At 44.2% G+C, this 20,202-nt stretch overlaps 32 non-coding genes across 32 annotated transcripts; 16 read left to right on the top strand and 16 right to left on the bottom strand.

Annotated features, from left to right (window-relative positions):
* Positions 1-56: 56 nt before the first annotated feature.
* Positions 57-129, bottom strand: trnak-uuu (transfer RNA lysine (anticodon UUU)). The gene has a single exon. It is a non-coding gene; the product is annotated as a tRNA-Lys (tRNA).
* A 133-nt stretch (positions 130-262) lies between these two features.
* trnaw-cca (transfer RNA tryptophan (anticodon CCA)) lies at positions 263-334 on the top strand. Its single transcript has one exon. It is a non-coding gene; the product is annotated as a tRNA-Trp (tRNA).
* A 1,045-nt stretch (positions 335-1,379) lies between these two features.
* Positions 1,380-1,452, bottom strand: trnak-uuu (transfer RNA lysine (anticodon UUU)). The gene has a single exon. It is a non-coding gene; the product is annotated as a tRNA-Lys (tRNA).
* Positions 1,453-1,585: 133 nt separating this feature from the next.
* trnaw-cca (transfer RNA tryptophan (anticodon CCA)) lies at positions 1,586-1,657 on the top strand. Its single transcript has one exon. It is a non-coding gene; the product is annotated as a tRNA-Trp (tRNA).
* A 1,045-nt stretch (positions 1,658-2,702) lies between these two features.
* Positions 2,703-2,775, bottom strand: trnak-uuu (transfer RNA lysine (anticodon UUU)). The gene has a single exon. It is a non-coding gene; the product is annotated as a tRNA-Lys (tRNA).
* Positions 2,776-2,908: 133 nt separating this feature from the next.
* Positions 2,909-2,980, top strand: trnaw-cca (transfer RNA tryptophan (anticodon CCA)). Its single transcript has one exon. It is a non-coding gene; the product is annotated as a tRNA-Trp (tRNA).
* Positions 2,981-4,025: 1,045 nt separating this feature from the next.
* trnak-uuu (transfer RNA lysine (anticodon UUU)) lies at positions 4,026-4,098 on the bottom strand. Its single transcript has one exon. It is a non-coding gene; the product is annotated as a tRNA-Lys (tRNA).
* Positions 4,099-4,231: 133 nt separating this feature from the next.
* Positions 4,232-4,303, top strand: trnaw-cca (transfer RNA tryptophan (anticodon CCA)). Its single transcript has one exon. It is a non-coding gene; the product is annotated as a tRNA-Trp (tRNA).
* A 1,045-nt stretch (positions 4,304-5,348) lies between these two features.
* Positions 5,349-5,421, bottom strand: trnak-uuu (transfer RNA lysine (anticodon UUU)). Its single transcript has one exon. It is a non-coding gene; the product is annotated as a tRNA-Lys (tRNA).
* A 133-nt stretch (positions 5,422-5,554) lies between these two features.
* trnaw-cca (transfer RNA tryptophan (anticodon CCA)) lies at positions 5,555-5,626 on the top strand. Its single transcript has one exon. It is a non-coding gene; the product is annotated as a tRNA-Trp (tRNA).
* Positions 5,627-6,671: 1,045 nt separating this feature from the next.
* trnak-uuu (transfer RNA lysine (anticodon UUU)) lies at positions 6,672-6,744 on the bottom strand. Its single transcript has one exon. It is a non-coding gene; the product is annotated as a tRNA-Lys (tRNA).
* Positions 6,745-6,877: 133 nt separating this feature from the next.
* Positions 6,878-6,949, top strand: trnaw-cca (transfer RNA tryptophan (anticodon CCA)). The gene has a single exon. It is a non-coding gene; the product is annotated as a tRNA-Trp (tRNA).
* Positions 6,950-7,994: 1,045 nt separating this feature from the next.
* Positions 7,995-8,067, bottom strand: trnak-uuu (transfer RNA lysine (anticodon UUU)). Its single transcript has one exon. It is a non-coding gene; the product is annotated as a tRNA-Lys (tRNA).
* Positions 8,068-8,200: 133 nt separating this feature from the next.
* On the top strand, positions 8,201-8,272 carry trnaw-cca (transfer RNA tryptophan (anticodon CCA)). The gene has a single exon. It is a non-coding gene; the product is annotated as a tRNA-Trp (tRNA).
* A 1,045-nt stretch (positions 8,273-9,317) lies between these two features.
* Positions 9,318-9,390, bottom strand: trnak-uuu (transfer RNA lysine (anticodon UUU)). Its single transcript has one exon. It is a non-coding gene; the product is annotated as a tRNA-Lys (tRNA).
* Positions 9,391-9,523: 133 nt separating this feature from the next.
* On the top strand, positions 9,524-9,595 carry trnaw-cca (transfer RNA tryptophan (anticodon CCA)). Its single transcript has one exon. It is a non-coding gene; the product is annotated as a tRNA-Trp (tRNA).
* A 1,045-nt stretch (positions 9,596-10,640) lies between these two features.
* Positions 10,641-10,713, bottom strand: trnak-uuu (transfer RNA lysine (anticodon UUU)). The gene has a single exon. It is a non-coding gene; the product is annotated as a tRNA-Lys (tRNA).
* Positions 10,714-10,846: 133 nt separating this feature from the next.
* Positions 10,847-10,918, top strand: trnaw-cca (transfer RNA tryptophan (anticodon CCA)). Its single transcript has one exon. It is a non-coding gene; the product is annotated as a tRNA-Trp (tRNA).
* A 1,045-nt stretch (positions 10,919-11,963) lies between these two features.
* On the bottom strand, positions 11,964-12,036 carry trnak-uuu (transfer RNA lysine (anticodon UUU)). Its single transcript has one exon. It is a non-coding gene; the product is annotated as a tRNA-Lys (tRNA).
* A 133-nt stretch (positions 12,037-12,169) lies between these two features.
* Positions 12,170-12,241, top strand: trnaw-cca (transfer RNA tryptophan (anticodon CCA)). Its single transcript has one exon. It is a non-coding gene; the product is annotated as a tRNA-Trp (tRNA).
* A 1,045-nt stretch (positions 12,242-13,286) lies between these two features.
* Positions 13,287-13,359, bottom strand: trnak-uuu (transfer RNA lysine (anticodon UUU)). Its single transcript has one exon. It is a non-coding gene; the product is annotated as a tRNA-Lys (tRNA).
* Positions 13,360-13,492: 133 nt separating this feature from the next.
* trnaw-cca (transfer RNA tryptophan (anticodon CCA)) lies at positions 13,493-13,564 on the top strand. The gene has a single exon. It is a non-coding gene; the product is annotated as a tRNA-Trp (tRNA).
* A 1,045-nt stretch (positions 13,565-14,609) lies between these two features.
* Positions 14,610-14,682, bottom strand: trnak-uuu (transfer RNA lysine (anticodon UUU)). The gene has a single exon. It is a non-coding gene; the product is annotated as a tRNA-Lys (tRNA).
* Positions 14,683-14,815: 133 nt separating this feature from the next.
* On the top strand, positions 14,816-14,887 carry trnaw-cca (transfer RNA tryptophan (anticodon CCA)). The gene has a single exon. It is a non-coding gene; the product is annotated as a tRNA-Trp (tRNA).
* Positions 14,888-15,932: 1,045 nt separating this feature from the next.
* trnak-uuu (transfer RNA lysine (anticodon UUU)) lies at positions 15,933-16,005 on the bottom strand. The gene has a single exon. It is a non-coding gene; the product is annotated as a tRNA-Lys (tRNA).
* Positions 16,006-16,138: 133 nt separating this feature from the next.
* trnaw-cca (transfer RNA tryptophan (anticodon CCA)) lies at positions 16,139-16,210 on the top strand. The gene has a single exon. It is a non-coding gene; the product is annotated as a tRNA-Trp (tRNA).
* A 1,045-nt stretch (positions 16,211-17,255) lies between these two features.
* trnak-uuu (transfer RNA lysine (anticodon UUU)) lies at positions 17,256-17,328 on the bottom strand. The gene has a single exon. It is a non-coding gene; the product is annotated as a tRNA-Lys (tRNA).
* Positions 17,329-17,461: 133 nt separating this feature from the next.
* On the top strand, positions 17,462-17,533 carry trnaw-cca (transfer RNA tryptophan (anticodon CCA)). The gene has a single exon. It is a non-coding gene; the product is annotated as a tRNA-Trp (tRNA).
* Positions 17,534-18,578: 1,045 nt separating this feature from the next.
* On the bottom strand, positions 18,579-18,651 carry trnak-uuu (transfer RNA lysine (anticodon UUU)). The gene has a single exon. It is a non-coding gene; the product is annotated as a tRNA-Lys (tRNA).
* A 133-nt stretch (positions 18,652-18,784) lies between these two features.
* On the top strand, positions 18,785-18,856 carry trnaw-cca (transfer RNA tryptophan (anticodon CCA)). Its single transcript has one exon. It is a non-coding gene; the product is annotated as a tRNA-Trp (tRNA).
* Positions 18,857-19,902: 1,046 nt separating this feature from the next.
* trnak-uuu (transfer RNA lysine (anticodon UUU)) lies at positions 19,903-19,975 on the bottom strand. Its single transcript has one exon. It is a non-coding gene; the product is annotated as a tRNA-Lys (tRNA).
* Positions 19,976-20,108: 133 nt separating this feature from the next.
* On the top strand, positions 20,109-20,180 carry trnaw-cca (transfer RNA tryptophan (anticodon CCA)). Its single transcript has one exon. It is a non-coding gene; the product is annotated as a tRNA-Trp (tRNA).
* The last annotated feature ends 22 nt before the right edge of the window (positions 20,181-20,202 follow it).

The raw sequence follows: 20,202 nt of genomic DNA, 5'->3' as shown, positions 1-20,202 counted from the left end.
ATTAATGCGTCTTCTAGTAGCTTGATTTCACTGGGAGTCGGAAGGAGCTAAAGCATCGCCCGAACAGGGACTTGAACCCTGGACCCTCAGATTAAAAGTCTGATGCTCTACCGACTGAGCTATCCGGGCTCTGCCAGTCGAGATGTTTTGGCCATCTGACGATTGCGATGTCTGATGAAAGCGGACATAGCCTCTGAAATGAAGGCTGCTGAGAGCTCTGACCAGACAAACACACACATACACAGTAATGTGGGCGTCTAATGACCTCGTGGCGCAACGGTAGCGCGTCTGACTCCAGATCTGAAGGTTGCGTGTTCAAATCACGTCGGGGTCACGTCTTTGTTTACAGTAAACCACGCTGTACCGTCAGTCCTTCTGCTGCTTATGTCAGACACAGAGGGTCATCTGTTTGTGGGCTTTATCTGTCTTTTTCTATTTTTATATCATTTCTTTATAGAAATTCTAACTAAATTAAGTCACAGAAATGAATGAATAAACGAGCTACATATCATTATTGCTGCTGCAATAACATATTAACATTTTTCAATCTCACTGTTCTTTATCTCGGGATGGATCACAAACATTTATAGACCCTCACGCGTCTTTAGGGGGTCATTTTCTTACGGCTATCTGAAGTATGTTGGTAGGAAAAATCAGGTTTTCTGGAAGGACTCCAGATCATGCCTCTCCATACAGCGACCTATACCATGCATGGACGGAAAGCGCACGCGCCAGCGAGCAAGGAGGGAGTGCGTGCTTAAATGCGAAAAAACGGCAGAGAGGGTGAGAGTGCGCGCGTGCGAGCGAGCGAAAGAAAGAGAGAAGAAGATTAAGAAGAAGATGAGCTGAGGAAGAGTGTGCTAGAGTAAAAGATCATGCTGTAGAAAACGAGCTCGAGCCCAACTCTCAGGACACTACTCAGTATCTGTGTTGCTGGCTGAAAACACAGCATGGTACGGCGTTGCTGTTTTTTCTGTTTTGTTTGTTTGTTTGTTATTCTTTATATTCTGCAATGAAAGTTGACCTTTGATGGTTACCTGCACACCAGACTAGTATTAGTTGAATTTTGAAGACTGGAATGCTGGTCAGACAGAGCCACACCACTTTAAACCAACTTACAATTCATGCTGGTTGGAGCTTGTTTTCAGGAGGGCTGAGATGAAGATGGTTTACTCATGGTTCTGTGTGAAATGGCAGTTTTGTGGAGAAACTTGCTGACTTGTTGAGGTGATCAACTAAGGTCTTATGTTAGTCATGTGACACAACGATACTGAGTTATTTATTATTAGGCTAAAAGGCATTGTTTGCCCGCTGAGTGCTCTTATTCATGCGTCTTCTAGTAGCTTGATTTCACTGGGAGTCGGAAGGAGCTAAAGCATCGCCCGAACAGGGACTTGAACCCTGGACCCTCAGATTAAAAGTCTGATGCTCTACCGACTGAGCTATCCGGGCTCTGCCAGTCGAGATGTTTTGGCCATCTGACGATTGCGATGTCTGATGAAAGCGGACATAGCCTCTGAAATGAAGGCTGCTGAGAGCTCTGACCAGACAAACACACACATACACAGTAATGTGGGCTTCTAATGACCTTGTTGCGCAACGGTAGCGCGTCTGACTCCAGATCAGAAGGTTGCGTGTTCAAATCACGTCGGGGTCACGTCTTTCTTTACAGTAAACCACGCTGTACCGTCAGTCCTTCTGCTGCTTATGTCAGACACAGAGGGTCATCTGTTTGTGGGCTTTATCTGTCTTTTTCTATTTTTATATCATTTCTTTATAGAAATTCTAACTAAATTAAGTCACAGAAATGAATGAATAAACGAGCTACATATCATTATTGCAGCTGCAATAACATATTAACATTTTTCAATCTCACTGTTCTTTATCTCGGGATGGATCACAAACATTTATAGACCCTCACGCGTCTTTAGGGGGTCATTTTCTTACGGCTATCTGAAGTATGTTGGTAGGAAAAATCAGGTTTTCTGGAAGGACTCCAGATCATGCCTCTCCATACAGCGACCTATACCATGCATGGACGGAAAGCGCAAGCGCCAGCGAGCAAGGAGGGAGTGCGTGCTTAAATGCGAAAAAACGGCAGAGAGGGTGAGAGTGCGCGCGTGCGAGCGAGCGAAAGAAAGAGAGAAGAAGATTAAGAAGAAGATGAGCTGAGGAAGAGTGTGCTAGAGTAAAAGATCATGCTGTAGAAAACGAGCTCGAACCCAACTCTCAGGACACTACTCAGTATCTGTGTTACTGGCTGAAAACACAGCATGGTACGGCGTGGCTGTTTTTTCTGTTTTGTTTGTTTGTTTGTTATTCTTTATATTCTGCAATGAAAGTTGACCTTTGATGGTTACCTGCACACCAGACTAGTATTAGTTGAATTTTGAAGACTGGAATGCTGGTCAGACAGAGCCAGACCACTTTAAACCAACTTACAATTCATGCTGGTTGGAGCTTGTTTTCAGGAGGGCTGAGATGAAGATGGTTTACTCATGGTTCTGTGTGAAATGGCAGTTTTGTGGAGAAACTTGCTGACTTGTTGAGGTGATCAACTAAGGTCTTATGTTAGTCATGTGACACAACGATACTGAGTTATTTATTATTAGGCTAAAAGGCATTGTTTGCCCGCTGAGTGCTCTAATTAATGCGTCTTCTAGTAGCTTGATTTCACTGGGAGTCGGAAGGAGCTAAAGCATCGCCCGAACAGGGACTTGAACCCTGGACCCTCGGATTAAAAGTCTGATGCTCTACCGACTGAGCTATCCAGGCTCTGCCAGTCGAGATGTTTTGGCCATCTGACGATTGCGATGTCTGATGAAAGCGGACATAGCCTCTGAAATGAAGGCTGCTGAGAGCTCTGACCAGACAAACACACACATACACAGTAATGTGGGCGTCTAATGACCTCTTGGCGCAACGGTAGCGCGTCTGACTCCAGATCAGAAGGTTGCGTGTTCAAATCACGTCGGGGTCACGTCTTTGTTTACAGTAAACCACGCTGTACCGTCAGTCCTTCTGCTGCTTATGTCAGACACAGAGGGTCATCTGTTTGTGGGCTTTATCTGTCTTTTTCTATTTTTATATCATTTCTTTTTAGAAATTCTAACTAAATTAAGTCACAGAAATGAATGAATAAACGAGCTACATATCATTATTGCTGCTGCAATAACATATTAACATTTTTCAATCTCACTGTTCTTTATCTCGGGATGGATCACAAACATTTATAGACCCTCACACGTCTTTAGGGGGTCATTTTCTTACGGCTATCTGAAGTATGTTGGTAGGAAAAATCAGGTTTTCTGGAAGGACTCCAGATCATGCCTCTCCATACAGCGACCTATACCATGCATGGACGGAAAGCGCAAGCGCCAGCGAGCAAGGAGGGAGTGCGTGCTTAAATGCGAAAAAACGGCAGAGAGGGTGAGAGTGCGCGCGTGCGAGCGAGCGAAAGAAAGAGAGAAGAAGATTAAGAAGAAGATGAGCTGAGGAAGAGTGTGCTAGAGTAAAAGATCATGCTGTAGAAAACGAGCTCGAACCCAACTCTCAGGACACTACTCAGTATCTGTGTTGCTGGCTGAAAACACAGCATGGTACGGCGTGGCTGTTTTTTCTGTTTTGTTTGTTTGTTTGTTATTCTTTATATTCTGCAATGAAAGTTGACCTTTGTTGGTTACCTGCACACCAGACTAGTATTAGTTGAATTTTGAAGACTGGAATGCTGGTCAGACAGAGCCAGACCACTTTAAACCAACTTACAATTCATGCTGGTTGGAGCTTGTTTTCAGGAGGGCTGAGATGAAGATGGTTTACTCATGGTTCTGTGTGAAATGGCAGTTTTGTGGAGAAACTTGCTGACTTGTTGAGGTGATCAACTAAGGTCTTATGTTAGTCATGTGACACAACGATACTGAGTTATTTATTATTAGGCTAAAAGGCATTGTTTGCCCGCTGAGTGCTCTAATTAATGCGTCTTCTAGTAGCTTGATTTCACTGGGAGTCGGAAGGAGCTAAAGCATCGCCCGAACAGGGACTTGAACCCTGGACCCTCAGATTAAAAGTCTGATGCTCTACCGACTGAGCTATCCGGGCTCTGCCAGTCGAGATGTTTTGGCCATCTGACGATTGCGATGTCTGATGAAAGCGGACATAGCCTCTGAAATGAAGGCTGCTGAGAGCTCTGACCAGACAAACACACACATACACAGTAATGTGGGCGTCTAATGACCTCGTGGCGCAATGGTAGCGCGTCTGACTCCAGATCAGAAGGTTGCGTGTTCAAATCACGTCGGGGTCACGTCTTTCTTTACAGTAAACCACGCTGTACCGTCCGTCCTTCTGCTGCTTATGTCAGACACAGAGGGTCATCTGTTTGTGGGCTTTATCTGTCTTTTTCTATGTTTATATCATTTCTTTATAGAAATTCTAACTAAATTAAGTCACAGAAATGAATGAATAGACGAGCTACATATCATTATTGCTGCTGCAATAACATATTAACATTTTTCAATCTCACTGTTCTTTATCTCGGGATGGATCACAAACATTTATAGACCCTCACGCGTCTTTAGGGGGTCATTTTCTTACGGCTATCTGAAGTATGTTGGTAGGAAAAATCAGGTTTTCTGGAAGGACTCCAGATCATGCCTCTCCATACAGCGACCTATACCATGCATGGACGGAAAGCGCACGCGCCAGCGAGCAAGGAGGGAGTGCGTGCTTAAATGCGAAAAAACGTCAGAGAGGGTGAGAGTGCGCGCGTGCGAGCGAGCGAAAGAAAGAGAGAAGAAGATTAAGAAGAAGATGAGCTGAGGAAGAGTGTGCTAGAGTAAAAGATCATGCTGTAGAAAACGAGCTCGAGCCCAACTCTCAGAACACTACTCAGTATCTGTGTTGCTGGCTGAAAACACAGCATGGTACGGCGTTGCTGTTTTTTCTGTTTTGTTTGTTTGTTTGTTATTCTTTATATTCTGCAATGAAAGTTGACCTTTGATGGTTACCTGCACACCAGACTAGTATTAGTTGAATTTTGAAGACTGGAATGCTGGTCAGACAGAGCCAGACCACTTTAAACCAACTTACAATTCATGCTGGTTGGAGCTTGTTTTCAGGAGGGCTGAGATGAAGATGGTTTACTCATGGTTCTGTGTGAAATGGCAGTTTTGTGGAGAAACTTGCTGACTTGTTGAGGTGATCAACTAAGGTCTTATGTTAGTCATGTGACACAACGATACTGAGTTATTTATTATTAGGCTAAAAGGCATTGTTTGCCCGCTGAGTGCTCTTATTAATGCGTCTTCTAGTAGCTTGATTTCACTGGGAGTCGGAAGGAGCTAAAGCATCGCCCGAACAGGGACTTGAACCCTGGACCCTCAGATTAAAAGTCTGATGCTCTACCGACTGAGCTATCCGGGCTCTGCCAGTTGAGATGTTTTGGCCATCTGACGATTGCGATGTCTGATGAAAGCGGACATAGCCTCTGAAATGAAGGCTGCTGAGAGCTCTGACAAGACAAACACACACATACACAGTAATGTGGGCGTCTAATGACCTCGTGGCGCAACGGTAGCGCGTCTGACTCCAGATCAGAAGGTTGCGTGTTCAAATCACGTCGGGGTCACGTCTTTGTTTACAGTAAACCACGCTGTACCGTCAGTCCTTCTGCTGCTTATGTCAGACACAGAGGGTCATCTGTTTGTGGGCTTTATCTGTCTTTTTCTATTTTTATATCATTTCTTTATAGAAATTCTAACTAAATTAAGTCACAGAAATGAATGAATAAACGAGCTACATATCATTATTGCTGCTGCAATAACATATTAACATTTTTCAATCTCACTGTTCTTTATCTCGGGATGGATCACAAACATTTATAGACCCTCACGCGTCTTTAGGGGGTCATTTTCTTACGGCTATCTGAAGTATGTTGGTAGGAAAAATCAGGTTTTCTGGAAGGACTCCAGATCATGCCTCTCCATACAGCGACCTATACCATGCATGGACGGAAAGCGCAAGCGCCAGCGAGCAAGGAGGGAGTGCGTGCTTAAATGCGAAAAAACGGCAGAGAGGGTGAGAGTGCGCGCGTGCGAGCGAGCGAAAGAAAGAGAGAAGAAGATTAAGAAGAAGATGAGCTGAGGAAGAGTGTGCTAGAGTAAAAGATCATGCTGTAGAAAACGAGCTCGAACCCAACTCTCAGGACACTACTCAGTATCTGTGTTGCTGGCTGAAAACACAGCATGGTACGGCGTGGCTGTTTTTTCTGTTTTGTTTGTTTGTTTGTTATTCTTTATATTCTGCAATGAAAGTTGACCTTTGATGGTTACCTGCACACCAGACTAGTATTAGTTGAATTTTGAAGACTGGAATGCTGGTCAGACAGAGCCAGACCACTTTAAACCAACTTACAATTCATGCTGGTTGGAGCTTGTTTTCAGGAGGGCTGAGATGAAGATGGTTTACTCATGGTTCTGTGTGAAATGGCAGTTTTGTGGAGAAACTTGCTGACTTGTTGAGGTGATCAACTAAGGTCTTATGTTAGTCATGTGACACAACGATACTGAGTTATTTATTATTAGGCTAAAAGGCATTGTTTGCCCGCTGAGTGCTCTAATTAATGCGTCTTCTAGTAGCTTGATTTCACTGGGAGTCGGAAGGAGCTAAAGCATCGCCCGAACAGGGACTTGAACCCTGGACCCTCAGATTAAAAGTCTGATGCTCTACCGACTGAGCTATCCGGGCTCTGCCAGTCGAGATGTTTTGGCCATCTGACGATTGCGATGTCTGATGAAAGCGGACATAGCCTCTGAAATGAAGGCTGCTGAGAGCTCTGACCAGACAAACACACACATACACAGTAATGTGGGCGTCTAATGACCTCGTGGCGCAACGGTAGCGCGTCTGACTCCAGATCAGAAGGTTGCGTGTTCAAATCACGTCGGGGTCACGTCTTTGTTTACAGTAAACCACGCTGTACCGTCAGTCCTTCTGCTGCTTATGTCAGACACAGAGGGTCATCTGTTTGTGGGCTTTATCTGTCTTTTTCTATTTTTATATCATTTCTTTATAGAAATTCTAACTAAATTAAGTCACAGAAATGAATGAATAAACGAGCTACATATCATTATTGCTGCTGCAATAACATATTAACATTTTTCAATCTCACTGTTCTTTATCTCGGGATGGATCACAAACATTTATAGACCCTCACGCGTCTTTAGGGGGTCATTTTCTTACGGCTATCTGAAGTATGTTGGTAGGAAAAATCAGGTTTTCTGGAAGGACTCCAGATCATGCCTCTCCATACAGCGACCTATACCATGCATGGACGGAAAGCGCACGCGCCAGCGAGCAAGGAGGGAGTGCGTGCTTAAATGCGAAAAAACGGCAGAGAGGGTGAGAGTGCGCGCGTGCGAGCGAGCGAAAGAAAGAGAGAAGAAGATTAAGAAGAAGATGAGCTGAGGAAGAGTGTGCTAGAGTAAAAGATCATGCTGTAGAAAACGAGCTCGAGCCCAACTCTCAGGACACTACTCAGTATCTGTGTTGCTGGCTGAAAACACAGCATGGTACGGCGTTGCTGTTTTTTCTGTTTTGTTTGTTTGTTTGTTATTCTTTATATTCTGCAATGAAAGTTGACCTTTGATGGTTACCTGCACACCAGACTAGTATTAGTTGAATTTTGAAGACTGGAATGCTGGTCAGACAGAGTCACACCACTTTAAACCAACTTACAATTCATGCTGGTTGGAGCTTGTTTTCAGGAGGGCTGAGATGAAGATGGTTTACTCATGGTTCTGTGTGAAATGGCAGTTTTGTGGAGAAACTTGCTGACTTGTTGAGGTGATCAACTAAGGTCTTATGTTAGTCATGTGACACAACGATACTGAGTTATTTATTATTAGGCTAAAAGGCATTGTTTGCCCGCTGAGTGCTCTTATTAATGCGTCTTCTAGCAGCTTGATTTCACTGGGAGTCGGAAGGAGCTAAAGCATCGCCCGAACAGGGACTTGAACCCTGGACCCTCAGATTAAAAGTCTGATGCTCTACCGACTGAGCTATCCGGGCTCTGCCAGCCGAGATGTTTTGGCCATCTGACGATTGCGATGTCTGATGAAAGCGGACATAGCCTCTGAAATGAAGGCTGCTGAGAGCTCTGACCAGACAAACACACACATACACAGTAATGTGGGCTTCTAATGACCTAGTTGCGCAACGGTAGCGCGTCTGACTCCAGATCAGAAGGTTGCGTGTTCAAATCACGTCGGGGTCACGTCTTTCTTTACAGTAAACCACGCTGTACCGTCAGTCCTTCTGCTGCTTATGTCAGACACAGAGGGTCATCTGTTTGTGGGCTTTATCTGTCTTTTTCTATTTTTATATCATTTCTTTATAGAAATTCTAACTAAATTAAGTCACAGAAATGAATGAATAAACGAGCTACATATCATTATTGCAGCTGCAATAACATATTAATATTTTTCAATCTCACTGTTCTTTATCTCGGGATGGATCACAAACATTTATAGACCCTCACGCGTCTTTAGGGGGTCATTTTCTTACAGCTATCTGAAGTATGTTGGTAGGAAAAATCAGGTTTTCTGGAAGGACTCCAGATCATGCCTCTCCATACAGCGACCTATACCATGCATGGACGGAAAGCGCACGCGCCAGCGAGCAAGGAGGGAGTGCGTGCTTAAATGCGAAAAAACGGCAGAGAGGGTGAGAGTGCGCGCGTGCGAGCGAGCGAAAGAAAGAGAGATGAAGATTAAGAAGAAGATGAGCTGAGGAAGAGTGTGCTAGAGAAAAAGATCATGCTGTAGAAAACGAGCTCGAGCCCAACTCTCAGGACACTACTCAGTATCTGTGTTGCTGGCTGAAAACACAGCATGGTACGGCGTTGCTGTTTTTTCTGTTTTGTTTGTTTGTTTGTTATTCTTTATATTCTGCAATGAAAGTTGACCTTTGATGGTTACCTGCACACCAGACTAGTATTAGTTGAATTTTGAAGACTGGAATGCTGGTCAGACAGAGCCACACCACTTTAAACCAACTTACAATTCATGCTGGTTGGAGCTTGTTTTCAGGAGGGCTGAGATGAAGATGGTTTACTCATGGTTCTGTGTGAAATGGCAGTTTTGTGGAGAAACTTGCTGACTTGTTGAGGTGATCAACTAAGGTCTTATGTTAGTCATGTGACACAACGATACTGAGTTATTTATTATTAGGCTAAAAGGCATTGTTTGCCCGCTGAGTGCTCTTATTAATGCGTCTTCTAGTAGCTTGATTTCACTGGGAGTCGGAAGGAGCTAAAGCATCGCCCGAACAGGGACTTGAACCCTGGACCCTCAGATTAAAAGTCTGATGCTCTACCGACTGAGCTATCCGGGCTCTGCCAGTCGAGATGTTTTGGCCATCTGACGATTGCGATGTCTGATGAAAGCGGACATAGCCTCTGAAATGAAGGCTGCTGAGAGCTCTGACCAGACAAACACACACATACACAGTAATGTGGGCTTCTAATGACCTAGTTGCGCAACGGTAGCGCGTCTGACTCCAGATCAGAAGGTTGCGTGTTCAAATCACGTCGGGGTCACGTCTTTGTTTACAGTAAACCACGCTGTACCGTCAGTCCTTCTGCTGCTTATGTCAGACACAGAGGGTCATCTGTTTGTGGGCTTTATCTGTCTTTTTCTATTTTTATATCATTTCTTTATAGAAATTCTAACTAAATTAAGTCACAGAAATGAATGAATAAACGAGCTACATATCATTATTGCTGCTGCAATAACATATTAACATTTTTCAATCTCACTGTTCTTTATCTCGGGATGGATCACAAACATTTATAGACCCTCACGCGTCTTTAGGGGGTCATTTTCTTACGGCTATCTGAAGTATGTTGGTAGGAAAAATCAGGTTTTCTGGAAGGACTCCAGATCATGCCTCTCCATACAGCGACCTATACCATGCATGGACGGAAAGCGCAAGCGCCAGCGAGCAAGGAGGGAGTGCGTGCTTAAATGCGAAAAAACGGCAGAGAGGGTGAGAGTGCGCGCGTGCGAGCGAGCGAAAGAAAGAGAGAAGAAGATTAAGAAGAAGATGAGCTGAGGAAGAGTGTGCTAGAGTAAAAGATCATGCTGTAGAAAACGAGCTCGAACCCAACTCTCAGGACACTACTCAGTATCTGTGTTGCTGGCTGAAAACACAGCATGGTACGGCGTGGCTGTTTTTTCTGTTTTGTTTGTTTGTTTGTTATTCTTTATATTCTGCAATGGAAGTTGACCTTTGATGGTTACCTGCACACCAGACTAGTATTAGTTGAATTTTGAAGACTGGAATGCTGGTCAGACAGAGCCAGACCACTTTAAACCAACTTACAATTCATGCTGGTTGGAGCTTGTTTTCAGGAGGGCTGAGATGAAGATGGTTTACTCATGGTTCTGTGTGAAATGGCAGTTTTGTGGAGAAACTTGCTGACTTGTTGAGGTGATCAACTAAGGTCTTATGTTAGTCATGTGACACAACGATACTGAGTTATTTATTATTAGGCTAAAAGGCATTGTTTGCCCGCTGAGTGCTCTAATTAATGCGTCTTCTAGTAGCTTGATTTCACTGGGAGTCGGAAGGAGCTAAAGCATCGCCCGAACAGGGACTTGAACCCTGGACCCTCAGATTAAAAGTCTGATGCTCTACCGACTGAGCTATCCGGGCTCTGCCAGTCGAGATGTTTTGGCCATCTGACGATTGCGATGTCTGATGAAAGCGGACATAGCCTCTGAAATGAAGGCTGCTGAGAGCTCTGACCAGACAAACACACACATACACAGTAATGTGGGCGTCTAATGACCTCGTGGCGCAACGGTAGCGCGTCTGACTCCAGATCAGAAGGTTGCGTGTTCAAATCACGTCGGGGTCACGTCTTTGTTTACAGTAAACCACGCTGTACCGTCAGTCCTTCTGCTGCTTATGTCAGACACAGAGGGTCATCTGTTTGTGGGCTTTATCTGTCTTTTTCTATTTTTATATCATTTCTTTATAGAAATTCTAACTAAATTAAGTCACAGAAATGAATGAATAAACGAGCTACATATCATTATTGCTGCTGCAATAACATATTAACATTTTTCAATCTCACTGTTCTTTATCTCGGGATGGATCACAAACATTTATAGACCCTCACGCGTCTTTAGGGGGTCATTTTCTTACGGCTATCTGAAGTATGTTGGTAGGAAAAATCAGGTTTTCTGGAAGGACTCCAGATCATGCCTCTCCATACAGCGACCTATACCATGCATGGACGGAAAGCGCACGCGCCAGCGAGCAAGGAGGGAGTGCGTGCTTAAATGCGAAAAAACGGCAGAGAGGGTGAGAGTGCGCGCGTGCGAGCGAGCGAAAGAAAGAGAGAAGAAGATTAAGAAGAAGATGAGCTGAGGAAGAGTGTGCTAGAGTAAAAGATCATGCTGTAGAAAACGAGCTCGAGCCCAACTCTCAGGACACTACTCAGTATCTGTGTTGCTGGCTGAAAACACAGCATGGTACGGCGTTGCTGTTTTTTCTGTTTTGTTTGTTTGTTTGTTATTCTTTATATTCTGCAATGAAAGTTGACCTTTGATGGTTACCTGCACACCAGACTAGTATTAGTTGAATTTTGAAGACTGGAATGCTGGTCAGACAGAGTCACACCACTTTAAACCAACTTACAATTCATGCTGGTTGGAGCTTGTTTTCAGGAGGGCTGAGATGAAGATGGTTTACTCATGGTTCTGTGTGAAATGGCAGTTTTGTGGAGAAACTTGCTGACTTGTTGAGGTGATCAACTAAGGTCTTATGTTAGTCATGTGACACAACGATACTGAGTTATTTATTATTAGGCTAAAAGGCATTGTTTGCCCGCTGAGTGCTCTTATTAATGCGTCTTCTAGCAGCTTGATTTCACTGGGAGTCGGAAGGAGCTAAAGCATCGCCCGAACAGGGACTTGAACCCTGGACCCTCAGATTAAAAGTCTGATGCTCTACCGACTGAGCTATCCGGGCTCTGCCAGCCGAGATGTTTTGGCCATCTGACGATTGCGATGTCTGATGAAAGCGGACATAGCCTCTGAAATGAAGGCTGCTGAGAGCTCTGACCAGACAAACACACACATACACAGTAATGTGGGCTTCTAATGACCTAGTTGCGCAACGGTAGCGCGTCTGACTCCAGATCAGAAGGTTGCGTGTTCAAATCACGTCGGGGTCACGTCTTTCTTTACAGTAAACCACGCTGTACCGTCAGTCCTTCTGCTGCTTATGTCAGACACAGAGGGTCATCTGTTTGTGGGCTTTATCTGTCTTTTTCTATTTTTATATCATTTCTTTATAGAAATTCTAACTAAATTAAGTCACAGAAATGAATGAATAAACGAGCTACATATCATTATTGCAGCTGCAATAACATATTAATATTTTTCAATCTCACTGTTCTTTATCTCGGGATGGATCACAAACATTTATAGACCCTCACGCGTCTTTAGGGGGTCATTTTCTTACAGCTATCTGAAGTATGTTGGTAGGAAAAATCAGGTTTTCTGGAAGGACTCCAGATCATGCCTCTCCATACAGCGACCTATACCATGCATGGACGGAAAGCGCACGCGCCAGCGAGCAAGGAGGGAGTGCGTGCTTAAATGCGAAAAAACGGCAGAGAGGGTGAGAGTGCGCGCGTGCGAGCGAGCGAAAGAAAGAGAGATGAAGATTAAGAAGAAGATGAGCTGAGGAAGAGTGTGCTAGAGAAAAAGATCATGCTGTAGAAAACGAGCTCGAGCCCAACTCTCAGGACACTACTCAGTATCTGTGTTGCTGGCTGAAAACACAGCATGGTACGGCGTTGCTGTTTTTTCTGTTTTGTTTGTTTGTTTGTTATTCTTTATATTCTGCAATGAAAGTTGACCTTTGATGGTTACCTGCACACCAGACTAGTATTAGTTGAATTTTGAAGACTGGAATGCTGGTCAGACAGAGCCACACCACTTTAAACCAACTTACAATTCATGCTGGTTGGAGCTTGTTTTCAGGAGGGCTGAGATGAAGATGGTTTACTCATGGTTCTGTGTGAAATGGCAGTTTTGTGGAGAAACTTGCTGACTTGTTGAGGTGATCAACTAAGGTCTTATGTTAGTCATGTGACACAACGATACTGAGTTATTTATTATTAGGCTAAAAGGCATTGTTTGCCCGCTGAGTGCTCTTATTAATGCGTCTTCTAGTAGCTTGATTTCACTGGGAGTCGGAAGGAGCTAAAGCATCGCCCGAACAGGGACTTGAACCCTGGACCCTCAGATTAAAAGTCTGATGCTCTACCGACTGAGCTATCCGGGCTCTGCCAGTCGAGATGTTTTGGCCATCTGACGATTGCGATGTCTGATGAAAGCGGACATAGCCTCTGAAATGAAGGCTGCTGAGAGCTCTGACCAGACAAACACACACATACACAGTAATGTGGGCTTCTAATGACCTAGTTGCGCAACGGTAGCGCGTCTGACTCCAGATCAGAAGGTTGCGTGTTCAAATCACGTCGGGGTCACGTCTTTGTTTACAGTAAACCACGCTGTACCGTCAGTCCTTCTGCTGCTTATGTCAGACACAGAGGGTCATCTGTTTGTGGGCTTTATCTGTCTTTTTCTATTTTTATATCATTTCTTTATAGAAATTCTAACTAAATTAAGTCACAGAAATGAATGAATAAACGAGCTACATATCATTATTGCTGCTGCAATAACATATTAACATTTTTCAATCTCACTGTTCTTTATCTCGGGATGGATCACAAACATTTATAGACCCTCACGCGTCTTTAGGGGGTCATTTTCTTACGGCTATCTGAAGTATGTTGGTAGGAAAAATCAGGTTTTCTGGAAGGACTCCAGATCATGCCTCTCCATACAGCGACCTATACCATGCATGGACGGAAAGCGCAAGCGCCAGCGAGCAAGGAGGGAGTGCGTGCTTAAATGCGAAAAAACGGCAGAGAGGGTGAGAGTGCGCGCGTGCGAGCGAGCGAAAGAAAGAGAGAAGAAGATTAAGAAGAAGATGAGCTGAGGAAGAGTGTGCTAGAGTAAAAGATCATGCTGTAGAAAACGAGCTCGAACCCAACTCTCAGGACACTACTCAGTATCTGTGTTACTGGCTGAAAACACAGCATGGTACGGCGTGGCTGTTTTTTCTGTTTTGTTTGTTTGTTTGTTATTCTTTATATTCTGCAATGAAAGTTGACCTTTGATGGTTACCTGCACACCAGACTAGTATTAGTTGAATTTTGAAGACTGGAATGCTGGTCAGACAGAGCCAGACCACTTTAAACCAACTTACAATTCATGCTGGTTGGAGTTTGTTTTCAGGAGGGCTGAGATGAAGATGGTTTACTCATGGTTCTGTGTGAAATGGCAGTTTTGTGGAGAAACTTGCTGACTTGTTGAGGTGATCAACTAAGGTCTTATGTTAGTCATGTGACACAACGATACTGAGTTATTTATTATTAGGCTAAAAGGCATTGTTTGCCCGCTGAGTGCTCTAATTAATGCGTCTTCTAGTAGGTTGATTTCACTGGGAGTCGGAAGGAGCTAAAGCATCGCCCGAACAGGGACTTGAACCCTGGACCCTCAGATTAAAAGTCTTATGCTCTACCGACTGAGCTATCAAGGCTCTGCCAGTCGAGATGTTTTGGCCATCTGACGATTGCGATGTCTGATGAAAGCGGACATAGCCTCTGAAATGAAGGCTGCTGAGAGCTCTGACCAGACAAACACACACATACACAGTAATGTGGGCGTCTAATGACCTCGTGGCGCAACGGTAGCGCGTCTGACTCCAGATCAGAAGGTTGCGTGTTCAAATCACGTCGGGGTCACGTCTTTGTTTACAGTAAACCACGCTGTACCGTCAGTCCTTCTGCTGCTTATGTCAGACACAGAGGGTCATCTGTTTGTGGGCTTTATCTGTCTTTTTCTATTTTTATATCATTTCTTTATAGAAATTCTAACTAAATTAAGTCACAGAAATGAATGAATAAACGAGCTACATATCATTATTGCAGCTGCAATAACATATTAATATTTTTCAATCTCACTGTTCTTTATCTCGGGATGGATCACAAACATTTAGAGACCCTCACGCGTCTTTAGGGGGTCATTTTCTTACAGCTATCTGAAGTATGTTGGTAGGAAAAATCAGGTTTTCTGGAAGGACTCCAGATCATGCCTCTCCATACAGCGACCTATACCATGCATGGACGGAAAGCGCACGCGCCAGCGAGCAAGGAGGGAGTGCGTGCTTAAATGCGAAAAAACGGCAGAGAGGGTGAGAGTGCGCGCGTGCGAGCGAGCGAAAGAAAGAGAGATGAAGATTAAGAAGAAGATGAGCTGAGGAAGAGTGTGCTAGAGAAAAAGATCATGCTGTAGAAAACGAGCTCGAGCCCAACTCTCAGGACACTACTCAGTATCTGTGTTGCTGGCTGAAAACACAGCATGGTACGGCGTTGCTGTTTTTTCTGTTTTGTTTGTTTGTTTGTTATTCTTTATATTCTGCAATGAAAGTTGACCTTTGATGGTTACCTGCACACCAGACTAGTATTAGTTGAATTTTGAAGACTGGAATGCTGGTCAGACAGAGCCACACCACTTTAAACCAACTTACAATTCATGCTGGTTGGAGCTTGTTTTCAGGAGGGCTGAGATGAAGATGGTTTACTCATGGTTCTGTGTGAAATGGCAGTTTTGTGGAGAAACTTGCTGACTTGTTGAGGTGATCAACTAAGGTCTTATGTTAGTCATGTGACACAACGATACTGAGTTATTTATTATTAGGCTAAAAGGCATTGTTTGCCCGCTGAGTGCTCTTATTAATGCGTCTTCTAGTAGCTTGATTTCACTGGGAGTCGGAAGGAGCTAAAGCATCGCCCGAACAGGGACTTGAACCCTGGACCCTCAGATTAAAAGTCTGATGCTCTACCGACTGAGCTATCCGGGCTCTGCCAGTCGAGATGTTTTGGCCATCTGACGATTGCGATGTCTGATGAAAGCGGACATAGCCTCTGAAATGAAGGCTGCTGAGAGCTCTGACCAGACAAACACACACATACACAGTAATGTGGGCTTCTAATGACCTAGTTGCGCAACGGTAGCGCGTCTGACTCCAGATCAGAAGGTTGCGTGTTCAAATCACGTCGGGGTCACGTCTTTCTTTACAGTAAACCACGCTGTACCGTCAGTCCTTCTGCTGCTTATGTCAGACACAGAGGGTCATCTGTTTGTGGGCTTTATCTGTCTTTTTCTATTTTTATATCATTTCTTTATAGAAATTCTAACTAAATTAAGTCACAGAAATGAATGAATAAACGAGCTACATATCATTATTGCTGCTGCAATAACATATTAACATTTTTCAATCTCACTGTTCTTTATCTCGGGATGGATCACAAACATTTATAGACCCTCACGCGTCTTTAGGGGGTCATTTTCTTACGGCTATCTGAAGTATGTTGGTAGGAAAAATCAGGTTTTCTGGAAGGACTCCAGATCATGCCTCTCCATACAGCGACCTATACCATGCATGGACGGAAAGCGCAAGCGCCAGCGAGCAAGGAGGGAGTGCGTGCTTAAATGCGAAAAAACGGCAGAGAGGGTGAGAGTGCGCGCGTGCGAGCGAGCGAAAGAAAGAGAGAAGAAGATTAAGAAGAAGATGAGCTGAGGAAGAGTGTGCTAGAGTAAAAGATCATGCTGTAGAAAACGAGCTCGAACCCAACTCTCAGGACACTACTCAGTATCTGTGTTACTGGCTGAAAACACAGCATGGTACGGCGTGGCTGTTTTTTCTGTTTTGTTTGTTTGTTTGTTATTCTTTATATTCTGCAATGAAAGTTGACCTTTGATGGTTACCTGCACACCAGACTAGTATTAGTTGAATTTTGAAGACTGGAATGCTGGTCAGACAGAGCCAGACCACTTTAAACCAACTTACAATTCATGCTGGTTGGAGTTTGTTTTCAGGAGGGCTGAGATGAAGATGGTTTACTCATGGTTCTGTGTGAAATGGCAGTTTTGTGGAGAAACTTGCTGACTTGTTGAGGTGATCAACTAAGGTCTTATGTTAGTCATGTGACACAACGATACTGAGTTATTTATTATTAGGCTAAAAGGCATTGTTTGCCCGCTGAGTGCTCTAATTAATGCGTCTTCTAGTAGGTTGATTTCACTGGGAGTCGGAAGGAGCTAAAGCATCGCCCGAACAGGGACTTGAACCCTGGACCCTCAGATTAAAAGTCTTATGCTCTACCGACTGAGCTATCAAGGCTCTGCCAGTCGAGATGTTTTGGCCATCTGACGATTGCGATGTCTGATGAAAGCGGACATAGCCTCTGAAATGAAGGCTGCTGAGAGCTCTGACCAGACAAACACACACATACACAGTAATGTGGGCGTCTAATGACCTCGTGGCGCAACGGTAGCGCGTCTGACTCCAGATCAGAAGGTTGCGTGTTCAAATCACGTCGGGGTCACGTCTTTGTTTACAGTAAACCACGCTGTACCGTCAGTCCTTCTGCTGCTTATGTCAGACACAGAGGGTCATCTGTTTGTGGGCTTTATCTGTCTTTTTCTATTTTTATATCATTTCTTTATAGAAATTCTAACTAAATTAAGTCACAGAAATGAATGAATAAACGAGCTACATATCATTATTGCAGCTGCAATAACATATTAATATTTTTCAATCTCACTGTTCTTTATCTCGGGATGGATCACAAACATTTAGAGACCCTCACGCGTCTTTAGGGGGTCATTTTCTTACAGCTATCTGAAGTATGTTGGTAGGAAAAATCAGGTTTTCTGGAAGGACTCCAGATCATGCCTCTCCATACAGCGACCTATACCATGCATGGACGGAAAGCGCACGCGCCAGCGAGCAAGGAGGGAGTGCGTGCTTAAATGCGAAAAAACGGCAGAGAGGGTGAGAGTGCGCGCGTGCGAGCGAGCGAAAGAAAGAGAGATGAAGATTAAGAAGAAGATGAGCTGAGGAAGAGTGTGCTAGAGAAAAAGATCATGCTGTAGAAAACGAGCTCGAGCCCAACTCTCAGGACACTACTCAGTATCTGTGTTGCTGGCTGAAAACACAGCATGGTACGGCGTTGCTGTTTTTTCTGTTTTGTTTGTTTGTTTGTTATTCTTTATATTCTGCAATGAAAGTTGACCTTTGATGGTTACCTGCACACCAGACTAGTATTAGTTGAATTTTGAAGACTGGAATGCTGGTCAGACAGAGCCACACCACTTTAAACCAACTTACAATTCATGCTGGTTGGAGCTTGTTTTCAGGAGGGCTGAGATGAAGATGGTTTACTCATGGTTCTGTGTGAAATGGCAGTTTTGTGGAGAAACTTGCTGACTTGTTGAGGTGATCAACTAAGGTCTTATGTTAGTCATGTGACACAACGATACTGAGTTATTTATTATTAGGCTAAAAGGCATTGTTTGCCCGCTGAGTGCTCTTATTAATGCGTCTTCTAGTAGCTTGATTTCACTGGGAGTCGGAAGGAGCTAAAGCATCGCCCGAACAGGGACTTGAACCCTGGACCCTCAGATTAAAAGTCTGATGCTCTACCGACTGAGCTATCCGGGCTCTGCCAGTCGAGATGTTTTGGCCATCTGACGATTGCGATGTCTGATGAAAGCGGACATAGCCTCTGAAATGAAGGCTGCTGAGAGCTCTGACCAGACAAACACACACATACACAGTAATGTGGGCTTCTAATGACCTAGTTGCGCAACGGTAGCGCGTCTGACTCCAGATCAGAAGGTTGCGTGTTCAAATCACGTCGGGGTCACGTCTTTCTTTACAGTAAACCACGCTGTACCGTCAGTCCTTCTGCTGCTTATGTCAGACACAGAGGGTCATCTGTTTGTGGGCTTTATCTGTCTTTTTCTATTTTTATATCATTTCTTTATAGAAATTCTAACTAAATTAAGTCACAGAAATGAATGAATAAACGAGCTACATATCATTATTGCTGCTGCAATAACATATTAACATTTTTCAATCTCACTGTTCTTTATCTCGGGATGGATCACAAACATTTATAGACCCTCACGCGTCTTTAGGGGGTCATTTTCTTACGGCTATCTGAAGTATGTTGGTAGGAAAAATCAGGTTTTCTGGAAGGACTCCAGATCATGCCTCTCCATACAGCGACCTATACCATGCATGGACGGAAAGCGCACGCGCCAGCGAGCAAGGAGGGAGTGCGTGCTTAAATGCGAAAAAACGGCAGAGAGGGTGAGAGTGCGCGCGTGCGAGCGAGCGAAAGAAAGAGAGAAGAAGATTAAGAAGAAGATGAGCTGAGGAAGAGTGTGCTAGAGTAAAAGATCATGCTGTAGAAAACGAGCTCGAGCCCAACTCTCAGGACACTACTCAGTATCTGTGTTGCTGGCTGAAAACACAGCATGGTACGGCGTTGCTGTTTTTTCTGTTTTGTTTGTTTGTTTGTTATTCTTTATATTCTGCAATGAAAGTTGACCTTTGATGGTTACCTGCACACCAGACTAGTATTAGTTGAATTTTGAAGACTGGAATGCTGGTCAGACAAGAGCCACACCACTTTAAACCAACTTACAATTCATGCTGGTTGGAGCTTGTTTTCAGGAGGGCTGAGATGAAGATGGTTTACTCATGGTTCTGTGTGAAATGGCAGTTTTGTGGAGAAACTTGCTGACTTGTTGAGGTGATCAACTAAGGTCTTATGTTAGTCATGTGACACAACGATACTGAGTTATTTATTATTAGGCTAAAAGGCATTGTTTGCCCGCTGAGTGCTCTTATTAATGCGTCTTCTAGTAGCTTGATTTCACTGGGAGTCGGAAGGAGCTAAAGCATCGCCCGAACAGGGACTTGAACCCTGGACCCTCAGATTAAAAGTCTGATGCTCTACCGACTGAGCTATCCGGGCTCTGCCAGTTGAGATGTTTTGGCCATCTGACGATTGCGATGTCTGATGAAAGCGGACATAGCCTCTGAAATGAAGGCTGCTGAGAGCTCTGACAAGACAAACACACACATACACAGTAATGTGTGCGTCTAATGACCTCGTGGCGCAACGGTAGCGCGTCTGACTCCAGATCAGAAGGTTGCGTGTTCAAATCACGTCGGGGTCACGTCTTTGTTTACAGTAAACCA

This window comes from Salminus brasiliensis, chromosome 6, assembly GCF_030463535.1.
Source record: "Salminus brasiliensis chromosome 6, fSalBra1.hap2, whole genome shotgun sequence".
NCBI lineage: Eukaryota > Metazoa > Chordata > Actinopteri > Characiformes > Bryconidae > Salminus > Salminus brasiliensis.
The sequence above is the reverse complement of the archived record's forward strand: the minus strand, read 5'-3'. Positions and strand labels throughout refer to the sequence as shown.